Source organism: Phalacrocorax carbo, chromosome 3 (genome assembly GCF_963921805.1).
Source record: "Phalacrocorax carbo chromosome 3, bPhaCar2.1, whole genome shotgun sequence".
In the NCBI taxonomy this organism is placed as follows: Eukaryota; Metazoa; Chordata; class Aves; order Suliformes; family Phalacrocoracidae; genus Phalacrocorax; species Phalacrocorax carbo.
This window is the reverse complement of record NC_087515.1, coordinates 34,552,082-34,570,911: the sequence shown is the minus strand read 5'-3', so window position 1 is coordinate 34,570,911 and position 18,830 is coordinate 34,552,082.

Genomic DNA, 18,830 nt, shown 5'->3' with positions numbered 1-18,830 from the left:
AGCAAAGTCCAATTTCCTGCTTCACTGTTTAGGTCATGAACACAGTCTCTGATTTCCAGTCCTGCTGTATTCATGGGTGCTTTACACACTGGTTTCATGCCAACACTCTATGGTGGTTCAGAGTTGGTTTTGGTGTTTTTTTTTTCTCCCCTGTTGCTTTCTCTACTTGTGCATCCTTGGAGAGCTGATTTATCTCCTCTGTGAGCTGCCCAAGCCTGGCTCTCTTGGGCTGCTCTTACAAAATAGTCTCCATTCCTCAAACCTTTCTTGTAGTTCAGCTCTGCACCTGATCTAGTCTGAACTTACTTCCTAGCCTGTAAAATCCTGAGTCATTAGCAATATCACTGTTCTTTAACAGCTATTTCAGCTATTAGGTTCTTTAGCAGTCATTCTCAGCATCTTCCACATACTGATACTGTACTGCAAGGAAACAAATGTTTAGTGCTTCATTCCATTATCAGAACCCATATGAGTCTTTTTGTCATTCCTGTCTGAAGCAAAACCTTCTTTGAGTTTTAATGAATTGCATTAAGTTCCTCTTCCTATGCAATATTATATTCCTCAGTAATTGGGAATTGGAAGTGAAAATAATCAGAAAAGTGCTAGGTTTGATTAAAACCATCTGCATCAAGCCTTAAAACCGTGTGGTAAAACACAGCATACCTATACTTGACCCTGATGTAATTTCAAATTACCACACATTTGCAGTGTTGGGAATACAGATACTTTGGAACAGCATTTGGACTTTGAATACTATGGAGTCTGCTTCAGAAAAGTATCCATTACTCATCACAGATACATACAACACCTCTCCTAGCCCAACAGATGAACTCCGCTACTGGAGTGATTTCTAGAAAAAGTTAATTTCTTGACTATTTGATTCTACAGTTCATTCTTCTAAACAGTTTCTATTGATGTCCTTGTATGTGCATCTCAAAAATAAATGCAAGTGTTTGCGTGTGCTTAGAGCATGCATGAACTTTTTTCCCTCACTCTGTCTTTCTTTTTCATATGTTCACTACCTCTTCATCTTTCCTTGGAGTTCCACCATGCTACCAGTTTTAGAAACAGGAATGATAGACTGTGACTGCTACCAATGTATTTAAGCTAGTTCAGTAATAAGATTCATCCAGTAGCTTTGTCCCCCAAAGCAGGGTAATTTTTATTTATCCAGACCACTATGAAAAGGCTGAGTGTGGCAATCTGAGTACAGTGCTGGAGAGGTACCGTGAAAACAGGATAATGGCTTGCTAAGCATTATGCTTTCCTGTCTCAATCTGAGAACGCAGTTTTTCAAGAAAGATATGATATATACTTACATGATATATGAAAAAATTATAGGGTGTATATTTTTATACATATACTTCAAATTATATATAAAATATATATGTACAGAGAGGTGAAGTTGTAAATCCATTTCTCAGTGGGTATGAACTGCTCATTTCATTAATACTGCATTAATATCAAGGCAACACCATCCTTGATTTTAGGCAATCAACCATGTGTTTACTTCTCGTAACTGCCAAAGACCCTGGAGGAAATAGTTATGTACCCTTTTTCACATAATGCTACAACCTGTTCCTAAACAATTAAACTGAGTACAGGAGGGCTGAAGGTGGTTTGAGTGGGATATGGAGCAGATGATGAATGGTCACCTGACAAAGACATTGTCAGCTGCAGTGCTCCTTGCTCTGTTTTCTTCTGCTTCTTTGAAGCTGAAGGCATATCGAATGTCTTAAATTTGAGAAAAAAAAAGAGGCTTCAGTTGAGAATATTTAAGTGGTGCTGTTGATTTCTTTCCTTCACAATTGCCAGCTCAGTTGGATGAAACTATCCTATATAAAGCATCGGATTTTCCTCCTGCTACTTGAAGTCCCTATTAAGCTCAGGACATTTAAACAGAATAATTTGTCTTCACTGGCCCTTGCCATTCCTAGATTTCCTTGTTCCTTATACACTTTGATTGTAATAAGTCATCCTGGGAAGGAGGAAAAGCCATCACACAGAGTATTGTTGTTTTAAAGACTATCAGACTGTCTCAAACGTGAGACAAAGTTAAGTAATGGAATACATGAAGGATTGGAGTCTGCCTTCTAACAAGAAGCAAATCACATATATGTAAAGGTAGACACAACAGCTGAGTTAGCACTATTCATTAGAAGTTCAGCTGAATGCTGATATATAAGTCAATGTGGAAGCAGTGAGTGTTTATAAAATATATAGTAAAAAGAAAAAAAAAGTAAAAAAGTTTGTGGTGAGAAAAAGCAGGTGACAGGCTGAAAAAAGTCTGTCTGAGGAGAAACTTATGCAACATGTTAATCCATGCACTTACTTTGACATTGAATCACCTAAAAGTCTCTAGTGCACACATACTGAAGAGTGGATATGAAACAGGGTAAAAAGTGTGGGAACTAAATTATTTGAGAAATTAATGAGACTCTATATGGAGTAGGGAACCTGTGCAAGGGCTGAGCAATAGGCTCAGGGGTAGCTACATTTGCAGTGGAGCTGATGATGGGCTGCCTGGCCCTAGAGCTTATGCTGAATGTGGCCAGAGCCTTAGTCCAGGCCACCCAGCCCTGTCCCAAATGAAGATGTTTTCAAGGGACAAATCTTTTTGCATTGTGCCCCTTCCTTTATGACACCCCAGGTGCTCACACCCGGTGGGACTTTCACCTTTGTCTCTCTCCCAACCCTCACAGTTATAACATTTACCCCCCAAAATGGAGGCACATTATCCTTGGTCTGGCCTTGTGCCACACAGTCTTGCTAAATATCGAGCATGGAGTTCAAACTCAGTTTATGAACGTGAAGCCAGGCTTATCTTTGGGTTGCCATGAAATTCAGATGCCACTGTTTTTGTAAACAGGCTCCTGGGTACTGAAAACTTTAATTAAAGCAGTAGGCCCATGACTATGGAAAAGAAGGCATTTCTAGATTCAGGTTGCTATTTTTCTTAGGTCTGATGGATGTTCATCAGCATCAAAAACTGAAGGGTGCCAAGAAACTGGGAGATTCCACTCTTCTTGTTTTCCTCAATATTTAGGTAAAGAAAAACAAATCACTCCTGTGGCCAGAAATGATAGACAATAGTGGCACTATTCTCAGACATCTTAACACAAAATGGAACAGAGACACAGCTAATATCTGTTAATGAACAGCTTGTAATTATTTGCATCCACAATGCAGTGTAATTGCTAATATTAATAGCGTGGATGAGAGGAACTGTGGGAAAATGGAGGATATTCACTTCTTATTTTAGCACTATGAAGAATACTTAACTCTTCAAATGCACTGAACGAATGAACTTATCCACTTTGCATTTATCATTACACCACTCATTAACACGGTGATAATTAGCTCTATATAAAGTTTCACAGTCTGAGGCAGTATAATGATTAATATATTAACAGGCTTTATATGGTCATTATTCATGCCAGTGCATTTGACTTAGAACTGTTCCCTGATTGTTTTATAAAACTGAACATGCCACTTCACTGATCAGCAGTCAAGATTCAAGTTTCTTAGTCATATAACTTGCAGAATAGCTGGGAAACATCTGTTATGAATGTAAGTACTTCAAAATGTGCTGCAGATTTTGTGTCTTCATCCATTTCCCTTGGTGTCTGTATATTTCTCCTTCCTTTGGCCTCTTTATTTTCTTCTGTTCCAAAGGAGCCTCAACTTTCTTATTCGTGTCATATTTATTCATTCTGTTGGAGAGAAGATTTTCCACACCTTTCATTTGCTTAAAAAAAAGTTTTGATTAAAAAAATAAAGCATGATAATTATTGCTAATGTTTTATATTCTTTTTTGTTAGAAACTGTTGGGTTATAATTTTTCTTCAGAACTTTAAAATGACATGCTGAGAAAACCGTCATATGTGGATCCATGACTGTCTCCTCTGTCTAAGGTCCACTGGATTTTTACATTCCTCAGGGGATATCACAGCTTTGCAGGAGTGACAAACAGCAATGGAGAAATATCAAGAAGATTCAGAAGTTCAGCTAATTCAAATCTCACCCTGTCAGACCCCAAGCAAGTTACACTTCTGACAACTAGCAAAGGTCTGAGAGAGATGTAATTAAAAAAAATTCTGATTTGTGTAAATCAAACATAAATTTTGGTGCCCAGAGTTTTGTTTTAGACTCTTGAAAGAAAGCAGCTGCAAGGTCTGTTTTTATACTGGAAGTTCCCTGTTGTTTGGGGATATGTGGATGAGGAATACATTTGCATAGCTTCTAGAGATACCCAACTATTAATGAGATAGCAGGTACTTTGGCTTTTGATGAAAAATAATACCGTTCCTTCTAAAGCAGGAAAATATTATTTTTGGGCTTGCTGGACATAATATTTTCAGGAAAAAAAGCAAACCACACCTCTAAAAGTTCAGTTCTAGACTGCATGACTTGACTATACTAAGAAAGAGTTTAACTATGCCTCACAGGGGCATCCATTCAGGTAACTTATGTCATAAATCTCTTTAGAGGCCAAAAAGTGCCAAACCCCCTCCTGGCAGAGGCTTGTGGGACTCTCAGTCTATACTGCATGGCATACGTTATTGAACTTAGGCCCATAAAAGAGAATAAGGCACAAGGCATCTAGTTGTACTTTGAACAATACATCCCTGTGATATTTCCAAAAGTTTTATTTTTCTGAATCTTTGTGGTAGTTCAACTAAAAGAATAATTTTTGGTATTTACCTTTTGAAAAATTTTCAACAAAGTTATATGTAAAATTTAGATAAGGTCATAAGAGATTGCTGGGATGAGACAACTCTCCCTCTTCCTGTATTTCCATGTTCTGCAGAAAAGCTGGCATTTCCAACATATGCAACAGGAGACAACAACTTCCTTCCTCTCCATTGTCTTCTCCCTGTATCTGACAGTTCCCAAAGCACTGAGTTTAAAGAGTGTATTATGTGAATAGAAAATCACATACGGTTAGAAAGAGATATAAAAGAAGATGCCTAGATTTTTATTGGTCTCAGAATGGGGTTAATTCCATTTTCAATTTTTCTCAGCCCACCACTGAATATAAATGTTGAAAATGAAGAAAAGTTTGAAATAAACCTTGGGGTACAGAAGGTTAAATACTGCAACCACAGGTGAGATAATGATGACACTCAGTTATCTCCTCAGAAAAATGTATTCTATGTTTGGGATAATTAAATCAAAGTGGGTTTTTTTTCTTTAATCAGGTGGGATTTCAAAGTCTTTTCCATTCTTCCAGAAGTAAAAAGAAAACAACTCAGATTTGACCCAGCCTCTATCCCCAATTCCTGTTCTAACAAAGCTTCGTAAAATAGGTTTATCTTGCTCCCTCACTCAGTGAAAATATCACAGACACACCCCTAACATTAATTTAAATTAATAATTCCAGTGACAGGGGCCTATTAAAAAAAGAACCGAACAGCTCCGTATTCATCAAATATCTTTGTAATGTTTTTTATCATGCCCCAGGTGACTTGACTAAAGAGATTAAATGTTATTTCTGTTAGCACTGAATAGACAATGCATCTCTGGGAGGAAAATATTTTGGTTTCCAAATCATTAATATAATTATTAGAACCTGAGGGTCTCCAAATAAGCTAAATGAATTAGACATACAAGTCTTACAGAAATTTGGAAAGGTAGATATCAAAGTACTGAGATGCTATTTTAAACTCCCATGGCAAAATCTTTTTGGTTCCTGAGCCTGGAAGGCTGAATGATGGCTTTCAGATTCCAGGCCAATTTTCAGGCATCGTCTTTATGAATAACAACTGAAACCTACTTCTCTGTAAATGGGGTAGATTTGCCTAGAAGTTGTTAAAAGGATAAACAGAGTATTTCTAATTCCATATTTCAATGTCACTTTTCAGGATAGAATATAAATGAAATATAATTATTTTGGGGATCAGTACTTTTCTTTTTAAACTACCTAACAACATCACAAAAGTAAAGTGAAAAGCATGTTTACTAAGTTCCGGTCTGTTAGCACCACAAAATTGAACACCTGAAAAAAACTTTGTTAATCAATAACATCATCAAGGTCAACAGATAGAGAGTCATAAATTAATAGACAAATTGGTCCCAGTGTTATTGTAAATGAAACCACACAAGAGGGAAAAAAAATAACATATTTTACAGTAATTGTGTTAAATCATAAAGTGCATTACATTCATTTAAACAAAGAAAAGGAAAAAATAGAGGGGAAAGCCCCATCAAGACTTGTACAATACAGGCTGCTTCCCTGTGTGTCCATTGTAATCTATAATCACAGATATTATTTTTTTTTCGTAACAAAGGTACATTATTATCAAGTTCATATGTGTGTGTTAACAAGAAGGGAAATGTGAAAAAAAGGATCTTGGCATTTTGATAATATATTTGAAGATTCATTTTTATTTTAAAGCATATTCTGTAGATTCAGAGAATTGAGTGTTATTCAGTAAATAAAAATAAGTAGTAAATATTTTATAAACATTTTGTAATAATATGATTTCCCTTTTTCAGAAACACTAAAAGTTGACAGGAATCAATTTCAGACCCTCTTTCTAGCTCTGAGCATAATGCTGAAGGAAGCAGGTGAAAGCAAAAATAGCAAACATGCACTGTAAACATTTGTGGTATGAATATGTGAGGACTGGCATTATGCCAATGCAGCTACAATTTCACCATATTTTATGAGTTTGACCCTTACACTGCCTGTATCAATACAATATTTTTGTCTTTATCTCATTAAGTTAATCCCACTGCTGTGGGATGCGAAGTGACGGTGTGCAGAGCAAGGGACCTTAATGAGCCTGTATGACTGCATCCACAGCCCCTCAGTCACAGGCACAGCACAGGCTCAGTTAAATTCCAAGTCATCTATGATGGTTTTAGAGAACAAAAAGTTAATTCAGTAACATAAAAAAATATAAAAAGACAGAGAGTGGCATCTGTTTTCAGAGACAAGACCTGGAAAATGCACCTGGAAAATAGAAAGGAGAGACAATTAATCAGTATCAAGTACCACATTCAAAGGTAATGGAAAGAAAACAATAACAGAATGTGGTGCAGTTCTTAGTGAGAATCCTAAAGAAGTATGAATTTATTTTGTCACAAATTGAGCCCAGAAGAAATCCAGACAAGGTCATCGATACATTCCCTCAAAGCCCATTTAAACACGGATGATGTGATAAAGGTTAGCCCACTCTCCAGTAGGCTGCAATTTTACTGGACATTCTCACTGGACGCACAGAAGAAGACTCAAGGCTAATAAAAAGAATGTTCCTGTCAGGGTGACAGGATATAGCTGAATAACTGGGAACCATCTGTCAGGCTTACCAATAAGTTGCATATAAGTTTCCCACCTTTTTTTTTTTTTCCCCAAAATAGTATTATCACCTTTTTTTAGACCAAAATGATAGCAGCTTATTCGTAAAGTCAACTAGCTAAACATTATAATAAGGATACTATGGATTTATAACCTACTGCAGTCTTTTAACATAATTTGGTTTCTCCATGCTTTTACAACAACGCATTTAAGAGTTGAAAGCAGGCCTATGGTATATATGCCTTTGTGTACATTAACATCACATTGCAAGAATCCCATTCTAGAAGACACAGAATAAATTCCCCACCTTTCGTGTCTTTTCATTAATAGAAAATATTTTTTACAGCTTTTTCCTCCTACAAAAAGACTTCCACTTAGAGGCAGGATTGCATTTATATTAGATGCTTAGCATCCTTATTAATTCCTTACTACTCCTGGCTGAGTTCATCAGCCACTGCTATCATAAATATTTTTTATTAAAGCTTGGTTTGGTTGTATAGAATTTTTCAAGTTTGAGTTATCCATAAATGACCTTGCCAAAAATCATATTATACGACTGGTATTGCTATTTCAGATGCAGCCAAAGTGAGCATGTTTAACTAAAATGATGTAATAGCTTTAGAAAAGTTCAACATATCCTTACTTTACATATCTTTCATATAATGCTACTCTCAAGACTGTGTCATGGCTAGTCTTAGTCCTCCAGCTTGGCAATGGACATCAGCTTTCTACCATCAAATGTGATTACAAGAATGCTAATGTTGGTATACTTTGTGTAGCATGCCATTTTTAGGTCAACTTTTGACATTCAATAGTTAGAAATTCTTCCTTGCTGAAAACCAACCCCATATCACTGGCAGTGCCATACTTAGTGGGCGTATCACAGGGTTTAGCAGTAGCTTACTCTGGTTCTAAGACTTGTGGCAATTCAGTCTTGTGCAGAGACACACCTAAATACTAATTCCCCATAAGAAGCACAGTATAATAATTTTTTCTCAAACATGACTAACAAAATGGAGAAGGTTTCTCACCTTTTTCACAATAGCCTAATGGAGAAGCCTTCAGTACCCAAAACTTGGATGGCTGTGGATCAAAACTTCTCTTATTATAGAGGAGTGTTACAGTATCCAAGCTACAGGGGAAGGACATTTAAAATGATGCTGAAACTTAATATAAATATGTAGAGACAAATGGAGTCAGAAGAAAAGTCCATCTTCTCACCTCTTCGAAGCCCTGCCCAAAAAGTAGAGATGTACATCTTCTTGCCTGGCTCCTTATAGCCCTTTGGCTCTTGTTTTGTTGCTTGTGCCTTGTCACAGCCTGATAGTTATGCTAGGTAGCATAGCTTGGGATATAGGAGCTGGGATGAAGACTCACACTTTCCTAATTGCATTGCAGGCCCAGTTCAGAACCAGTGTTTCCCATTTCAAACCACCATACACTGGCTGTTGATTGAGTACTGAAAGAGGTACCAATTGCTGCCTCCTCCTTTGCTATCATCTGGTCTCAGACCTGAACACCCAACATCCAGGAGTGCACAAGGGTACTTAATTTTTAGCTTGGTCCTCCATGGACTCGCTGTGTTTGAACAGTAGACCTAGGCGGTTTCTAGTCCAGGCCTTAAGCATCCTCTATTACCCTGTAGAAGTGCCTCCTTTTTGCCACAGACATTGGCATCTAATTCAGCTCATCTGCGTCACCCTGCTGCTGCAATAGTTGTCTTATTTTGAAATGTTGAAGTCTACCACAGGTGTCTGTCTTCACCAGCTGGAGACTGACCCAGAGATGTTTAATTTAAGGCATTGAGTGCTGATAGGAAAACAGAGCCCTTTGGCTTTGGAACCAGGATCTCTTAATTCAGACTAGTGGGGGAGAGCCTCCATGAAAATAAACCACATTTCAAATTAAACTGTTATCATCAGCCAGAGGCATGGCAGCCCAAATAAATAAAAGCAGAACTATTTCTGCATATAATTCCATTAGTAGGCTGAGCCTGAGTTGAAGACCACAAAGGAGCCTACAGATGACAAATTTCTCAGGGGACAATCTTTTTTCCAGCCCACACTGTCCTCATGTAGCCCCTTTCTAGCCCCACTCCCACTGCAGCTCAAGCGCTTGTCTCTGTCCCAACCCCAACCCTAGTACTGGCATGGACCTGAGTGCAAACGCAGAAACTTTGGAACAAAAAGGTTGTGATTTTGACAATCATTTAGCTAATTTTCATTCAAATAAATGTTTTAGCGGAAGAGAAATCTACTTAACTCAGTTTACATCCAAAATCTGAATTAAGTCCTCCAATAAGAACCCAAGAATTCGCTATGTGTTTATTGTTATGTAAACAATTTGCATTTTCCAATGGATATTTCTTAATAATTTCCTATAGCCCTACAATAAATGAAGTATATCTAGAATTACGTACCGGGAAGAAGAGAAGATTTCAAAGTAGTCAAGCTTGTAGCACTTCTGCTAACTTCAGTGAAGTTCTACTGAGATTAATTTCGATTCTTCTTGTTTAAACACTGAGACTACTTTTCCATAACAAAACCATGAAAAATATAAACCAAATCTAGAATTATTACAATCATATGAATAATAGAAACAAAGTTGAAATTAACCTAATTTGTTAAAGGTTTTTCAATCATTACAACATCTTAATTTTTTAGTCATCACTGAAATTTTTATCCGGAGAAGTATCATCAGACTAGTAGACAAATAATTCCATGCAATATCTGTTATTCAAGAAAATTATCTGTATTGCAACATAATTATCTCAGATGACATACTGACTGACTCCTAATTACAACAGATATAGCTAATTACTTTGGTTCATCTTGTAAATAGCTCAGCATGTATCTTTATGAGAATTCAGTAATGACACATTGCTCAGTGGGACTGTATATGTAAATTGATTCTCAAATTTTTTATGCATAAGCTTCTTATTTTTCAATATCTGTATAAGTTTTCCTTCAGACAACTTATTAGAAACTTAATGATGGCAAAGAGAAGAATATTCAGGGGAATTCAGGTGCTACAAATCGGTATGGTTCAGTTTTTTGGACTGTGTTCTCAATACCTAAACAGGAACTGAACCCCAGAGTCAGATTTGTCAAGATACCCCTTAAAGAGCCTTCTTTCTCTGACAGGGACTAGAAAACTGGGGATTCACCAGTCCACTGCAGATGGACCTGTTCTGTAAAAACTGATTGATTCTTTTTTTCTTTGGGTTTCCATCATCAAAAAAACAGTTGTAGGCAAAAGCTGTGTAGTGCTTCTCCTACCTGCCTGCAGAAGTAAGGCGTGAGTAGGAAACTGCCATGATAGATACAGAGTAAGTGCCCCAATGCAACCAAAATTCAGCAGAACCCTAAGTCTACTTAAAAACAAAACACACCTGACTTGTTTAGATCTTACATCAAGCCATAGTTTGTCAGCAGAAATTTATGCAAAAGGAGACATCAAATGTGCAGCTTTGTAGTCTGCCCAAAATGCTGATTTATATTTGATTTTGTCATAAGCTGGCCTCAAAAGATAGAAATTTAAAGAAATGCAAGAAGCTAGTATCACAAAATATTCTTATTCTTGATCATTTAGATGGTTTAATCAGAATACTTAATGTTGGTAATATGAAGCAGTATAACATATGTAGTGGACAAATTAAGAGATTATATTGAATTTGAAATAACGTTTTTATTCTGAGTCATTACAGAACTTTTAAAATCAACTATTAATTGAACTTCACACATTTGTGCTATACAAAAAAGCTCTGAAAAAATTCCTTGACCAGTTTCATGTGTATGGCATTACATTTTCTTCCCTCTTAATATGTTCTCAACCAAGTAGTCTACCAGTCTGGCTTAGGTTCCACATTTTTTACTGGAACTAAGAGTTCTCAAAGATTTTCACCAACTCCTGATGTCAGCCAAAAGTGAGAATAATAAAAATGTATTTCACCCATACACAAACTTGCCTTTATCACTTCTAGGTTGCATACTTTATTATATAGTATAGAAAAGTAGAATCATTAAGTATATTATTAAATAAAACAAACACAAAACCAAATCAAACTTCATCTCTTGTTACAAGTTTACTCAAGCCAGTAAATGTGATCCAAGTATGACTCAATATCTTCTCTTGCAGTAAAAATTTACTAAAAAGAAAACATGTTTGTCTTTTCTACTGTGGTATATCTGGAAAGTACTTATAAACAAGTGCTACTATCCACCAGGTCCCAGAAAAATTCAAAGCATTTTTCTTATTAGTAGCACATTACTCTAAATGCTCTGGCCAAATTTACATCCTAGTATGTATTCTGCCTTTCTTCTTGTAGACTGAACACAGTCCTTACTTTTTGTCCAGATTCTGCTACCTACTGCCAAAGAATCCTGCTTTACATCTCCAGAGACAGCTGTACTTCAGTTGCAAAGAAAGTGATGTAATTTGTAAAATGCTTTATATTCCATTAGGGCAAATAGCAGTATATAAGTTGAAGACATTTTGAAACAGCTTCTCAGGTGGTACACACAATGAGGTTGCTTCAGAGAAATTATGGAGACAGGTGGTATAAATCTGCAAGCACCTGCCTCAGTATAATCTCTCAGGTAGAGGATTGATTCTGTTTCAGTGAAAAAGGGGAAAATAACAACCTTGATAGAGGATCTAGTAAAAAGACTGTGACTCTGCTTAAATTAGAATTCTACTTTTGTAGTTGCCCCACTCCTCTCTATCATTAATTAGACCATTAAAGAAAGTGTCTCACATTTAGATGCACACAGCTGTGGCTTCAAAGCATTTATAAAAACAGAAATAGTACAACCTTTTAAATCCCACTTTACACTTTCCTATGTGTCTTCATATTCATATAGACCTATGTAAAACCTTTGTTACATAGCCATTAAATAAAAAATATCCCTTCTTGCTCAGAAAATTCTTGATTACAGGTTGCTTCACGTTGGAGAATATTCAGAGAAACAGCAATAAATGAATATATGTACACACATTCTTACCCTGCTTTTTCTGTCAGAGATATTATTGCAAATTGGCAATTGCAATGTTCTTTGCATTTGGATGACCATTTTTTGACATGGGCATTCAAAGTTAGAGCAAAATATATTTCCTGAAGTACCTTTGCAATATCAGAGGGCAGTTGTATGTCTCATTATTCTTTACTTCATTAAACACTATGCCCTTGACAACTAACACATGAATTGCCACAGGTGGCATCTGCTGTAGCAGCTTTAAGCAGTGCTTCCCAGATTTTTTGATTGTTGATCACCTTCAAAAATCTATCAAAATCCATTCTGTAGAATTCAATTGAAACCTTAAGTAATGTGGGCTTGCAGTTATCTCAGAGATCGTTGTCCATGATTTTGATTCAGATTTCTAAAGAATGTTTGTAATTTAACGTTTCATTTGTAAACAGCAAATTGCCAAGGATCATGTCTCAACATGACAGGAATATATAAAGGAATCAGTACTAATAGAAGATTCTGAAGTACAGAATCCTAGAAGTAATAGATCATACTGAATTTAGAATATTGAGTTCCCAATGAATTTTTAGATCAGTGAGGTTAAAATCAACAGCTTATAGTTTCTTTGGAATGTCACCTCAACTTTTATTACTCCACTTAGCAAATGGCAATTCATTAAGATGACTATCTCTGAGTCTTATCTTACCTTTCACAGTATTTTTCATGTCTTGAGGTATCATTAAAAAGAATGCTTTTATGATTTGATTTATTCATGTAAAATTAATGTAGCTAAAAAGTCACATTGAAAAATTATATTTACAGAAATACTGTGGAGCTAGCACATAAGAAATACATTTTTAAAGACATAGGAAAGGGTTGGAATTTATTAAAATGCAGCACCAGCATTCAAGCATAGAAGCAAATACAAATGGAAATTAATATTGGACAGCCAGAGATGAGTAAGAATTAAGATTAGGATATTTCCAGATTTCTGGTGGGAGTTTGTTATTAAAGAAATTTTTTTTCCATTCAGGTTGGTGACATGATATTGTTGATCTTTGAAATGGTTTTATTTTAATATTTATGATGACATTTTAATATATAATTTTTAATTATTTCAGAATGGCATACAAAAAGGAAAAAATAAAGAAACTACAATAGTCTTTTTTAGGAAGTAATCAATTGCTGACTGATATAAATTGATAGGCAGATTACTAGCAAATTATTTTAATTATCAATAATTATAACTGTTTTAGAGCCTTCATGACCAGAGGATTTCCTGAGATTTTTGTAATAGGAGAAAATATTAGGATTTTCTATCTTCTGGCAAAGTTTTCTCAATATGGGAAAAAAAAAAGTCATGCAAATTATGTATGATAAGGATCATCTCAATTTCTCTTTATGTTATTTCTCATACATTGTGCATGCCAACCAATTGTTAGACTTCTTGCATTTTCTGGCAGCTACAATGACCATCTTAATGCTTATTTATTTCTATTACCAATAGTTCTATATGAGCTCTTGTAAAGTATTAAGACCTCTTTATTTAGTGTAAAGAAGAAAAAAAATGAGAAGAAACAGAATAACCTGGACAGCTCATTCAGATTTGTAAAGATTTTTCTTACATTATTGTAAGTTTAAAAAGTACTCATGACAGCTGGCATGCTTCTTAGAGCTTCCATGGACATCCAGTCTCTGTTTATAGTGATCTAGACAGAGTCCAGCAACTATTACTGATGCCAGTAAATCAATCAAGGATATGATGTGCTGTATGAAATTTTGGGAGAATTTTGTTTCACAGTAATGATCTTAAAGACAACAAGATAAAGAGGGGATATAAGCAATAATTTAACTTACATTAAAAAACAGTCTACATTCCAAAAGTGTGGTATCCTACTGGTGTGGTGCTCTCAAGGGAAGGCAGAAAGAGGTATTAGGAAGAAGCAGCAAAGTGATTTTCCAGCGCAGCATTATGTTTTCTTGGTTATCACATCGTACTTACATGTGGTTTCCACAGTTTTCTTACAAGATTTTCCAGTAAACAAATTCAGTCCTGCTGTTTCTACTTCTGTGTGCCATGTTGTTACTTCAAGGGGCTCACGATCAGGTGGAAAGTGGTTATCAGGTCTGTAAGACCACTCAGTCTAGCTTGTCTGGCGAGGCTGCCACCAAGTGAAGTGCAGATATCCATGCTGCAGACACTTCCAGCTAGGAAGCAGGTTGAGAACCTTTGCTCCTTCCCTCTGACACAGACTACTCCATTAGTCAATATTAGAATAAGGTGCATAATTGGACAAATTGCTATCTTTCTCTCTGATTGCAGAAAGTCCCCAAAGAAGGCCACATTTTTTCTAGCATATTTATCACTTGAAATTATTTTAGTCATTAGTTTCAGCAGGTGAATCTGCAAATCACCCACAACAATCTAACCTGAGCCTGAGAGGAAAGGCAATGTGTATAGTACACAAAGTTCTTTTTTATTGCTTGTGCCAGTATAAATTCTAAATCACATTAATATCTACAGTCATGAATTTGCATTTTACTTATGGCTGTTCTCTGGTATTGAAGTATTTGCAAAGTGGCAGAATAATCCTTTTTCATGTCAAAGTGTCTTATATCATCTGTCCTGGCCTTCCTCCGAGATGCTTGACGTTGCAATAACAAGTTACTCTCATTCAAATCTGTTTCTGGTGAGCACAAGGTATTATTTTGCAATTGGTTTCAAGAAAAACAGGGGTGGGGGGAGGGAATGGAGAGATGGAGAGTAACCATTAACTGATGATTATCACTAACCTGCAAAAAAGATGTTTCATTCAAGATGTAATTGGGAGTAGTGATAAAGTATAAAATGTAATGGAGTCCTTTGAGATGTAATATGGGAGGTTTATTTAAAGTAACTTAGAAGGAAAGCCTGACAAATATGTATTGCTTTATGATCGCTTGTGCCTTTCTTCTTCATTTGTCCTTCTCTACTACTGCTTATCCTGTGTTGAGATTTTTTCCTAACATTTTGGTACACATTAAGATGAGGAAGGTTCATAAACATCTAAGATTAACCTCAGCCATGCTTTTCCTATCTTCTTAGGAAAGCAAATCCAGAAAAAGCCTTCAGCTGAAGTGATACTAGTCTGGTAAAGTGTCATCCCCCAGGAAAATAAGATCAACAATGAGTAATGAATCTGTAATCAACAGCCAACTAGGCCATCAGAGGTAGCCAGAAAAGCAAAGAACATGAAGGCAAAATATCTGAAAAGATAGCCTCTATCTTTAAGAGATGGCTGAACTAAAAGCACATCTGATTGTTAACCCAATGAGAAATCCTAAAGCAATTACACTCAAGTGTTCTGCATTAATCCTTCCAGTTGTAATTCAAACTTGCATCTTCCTCTTCAAACATATTTTGCTTTTGTACTTTCCTTTGAACTATAGACCAAAGATATTTCCGTATTTACACTCCTGTTAATCTTAGTATAGAAAACTCATGTACGTTTTCTTCTTTAGCCACCAGTCTATTGAGCGCTGTCCCTGGGACAGAATACAGATTCTGATATAAAGTAATGAAAGATTGGCAGATCAGGTGTCTTTGACTCACACTGACCACGCTTGGCCCGCCAAAGTAACTTCTGTTTAAGGTGTTGAGGGAATAGATATAGGCAAAATAATGACCTGCTGAAAACTGCATTCACATGCATAACTGAAATGTGATCATATCTATTGTGTGTCCAATAAGTCTGGATCTTTGTGAAATATTTATTTTTCATCTGTGCTCAAGAAGGGACATCACCTAGGTGCCAAGTGTTTATAGAAATAGTAGGCTTTTGCAAGAGGCTTCTTTGTAATAGCTACTTTGCTGTAAGTGCTTAGTGACATTCTCTCTCCCTATTATTTTTGCAACCCTTGAAGGAAATCCACTATGTTGCTGACCTTTCCCTTCCTTTGGCCTGTGGTAGAAGTCTACAGGCCACCCAGGTACCTGAGGAGACCAAGGTCCTAAAGTGACAAGGAGGCAGAAAGCCTGGCAGATGCACCAATCCCCACATGTGAACACATTATATGATGGCAGGACTAGGTGGGACATACTGGCTTGGACTCTTCAGCAGCCATGGTGAGTCTTCTCACTGGCTTCACCAGCACATTAAAGCCCTCAAAAGATTTGACAGCATTAAGAAGCAGTCTGGCTTTTTTTGTACCACCATGAGCACACCTCCAGACCTTCATTTCCACTGCCATTCACAGATAAGCTCAAACACTGTAGCAGAAATAGAGCTTACGCATGCATTCTCCATGTCCTGCAAAACACCTCCCTCACTGCCAGATGTGAGGGAGACTGAAGTCATACCCCACACTATTTTTTAAGAGAAGTATGTCTCTCCACAAGCTATAATGCAGTGTCCCATCCTCCATCATGCCTCATGAGGCAAACCATGAAAAGTAAGAACACATTTGAGCTGCACTGGATATTTTCCTTTGACACCTTGGTGGGAAAAGGGCATTTTAAAAGGAAAATGACAGGGAAAGCTTTCCAATGTGATGTAAATATAATTTTCATAATTTTTTCATATATAATTTTTGAAGAAAGCCAAGCTGTTTAATAAAAGGAGATGAAGGGTAAGGGAACAGAACCCAGTTTCTCTTAAAGTTCTTACATTTTGTGAAAGAAAGGATTTTTTTGGTTATTCTTAAAAAAAATACTTTGTAAAAAGTGTAAATAATAGTAGTGCAGTGCAGAAATAACCTCCTTTCTAAGCTTCCTGGAGAATTTGCTTCTTTCAGGGCCAAAAAAGATCTAATAGGATTTGGAAAAAGAATTAAAGTGACAGCTTTAATCATCAGTAAAGTTAGTGGGAATTGCTCTTGAGCAACAAAATTCTGTTAGATCTCACTTCAGCATGTTGATAGTAAAATAATTTGTTTTTCTCTTTAGTTATTTGAAACCAGTCTTTCATTAGACATACACCTGATCACATGATTTACTTTAGACAATGCTAGTAGGTAGAAAGAATATTCTGATTTGGGTTCTCATATATTTAAGTCCCTGCAAGGCAGATAGAAACACCTTCATTATTTCCAACAAAAATGTATCATACAAGCTAATTTAGCCTGCTCCCATTTCTGTTTCAGGATATGCTTAGGCCAGCTTTGAACAGGTTCTAACCATTAAATTACAGCGTTTTCAGAACACCAGAAAACAGTAAAAATATCATATTTCTGATTAAAAACCATGTGAGCTTCTTATCTCACATCAGTTGATGTGAAGCCCAGGCCTATAAAAAGAAGAAAATTATTGTAGCCATTAATTTGCAATTTTTTGTTTTTAGTTTGCTGCAGATTCCTTCAATACACCTTATTAATGGTTAAATGTTTAATAAGCACAATATATTTCATGGACAGCAATAAGAGGACATTAAACAGCTTTATTTTCAATGAACTTTCCCTCCTAAATGATAAGTATGATTCCACTACATTCTGAAACCAGAGCAACTCATTTGAAATCAGTGGAACCATGCTGTCAGAGGGAAAACTACTATTCATGGAAGAAATGTGGTTTGTTTGTTGTTTCGTTTTTTTTTTTTTTTCACTATACATGAGTGCACTTGGAGATCTTGGGATAACTCTCTACTGCTGCCCAGAACAGGTTATTCACAAAATCTCAACTTACTGAAATATCCTTTTGCAAACAAGGGTTTATAGATCCAAATGGGGCATACCAGTTGCCATCTAGTACATTCTCAGAAGTATTTCTTGTCTAATACACATATAAATATGAAATAAGCTGATATTAGAAACACAGTAAATAAAAATATATACAATTATAAAACAATGAAAAGTCTTACCAAGACTCATGAAGCAAATAAGTAAGTACCAACTGAAAACACAAACTGTTCTCAATCCAAATTGCACTGTAGCATCTTGTACTGGGCAACCCACCCAATTTCTCATCCCAATTCTGTCCTTTACTTACTGTTTTCTTTCAGTGAAATTGTTTAATTTCTCTGGCTGAAGTTCTTACAACCATTACCCATTTTTCTTTCTATATTAGGCCTACAGATTAACTGCTTTGTAGATCAGAGTTATAAAAGATCATCTGAAATGAAAATTTAAATGCACAAAAGTTGAGCTATCTAAAATTGTTATTTTCTCTGGAGGTCTCAAAGCAGGTCTCATGGATCACCTCCACAGATTTTAAAAACATATTTTTGTTTTTCAGACTGAAGTGTCATTTTGGAGTCTACTAACATCAGGATAAACAGACCAAGGGGAAAAATTATAGAAGTGTTTTTGACAGTTTTCCCTTGAGAGTTCAGACATTATTTTAAAATGCAGAATTGTAGGCTGAAGTAAGTCCTAATCCTGCAAAGATACATTACATGCTTAGCTCTCCATGTTTTGGGACATTCATTGAAATCAATAGGACTATTCACAGGACCAAAGTTAAAATTACAGGCAAGCCTTTGTAAATTTAGGTCCCTAAATAAAGGGGATATAGTTTCTTTGTGACTTTATTAATCTCTTATCCTTTTTGCAGCTTTGTTCTTTTCAATAATTCCTAAATAGTCCAT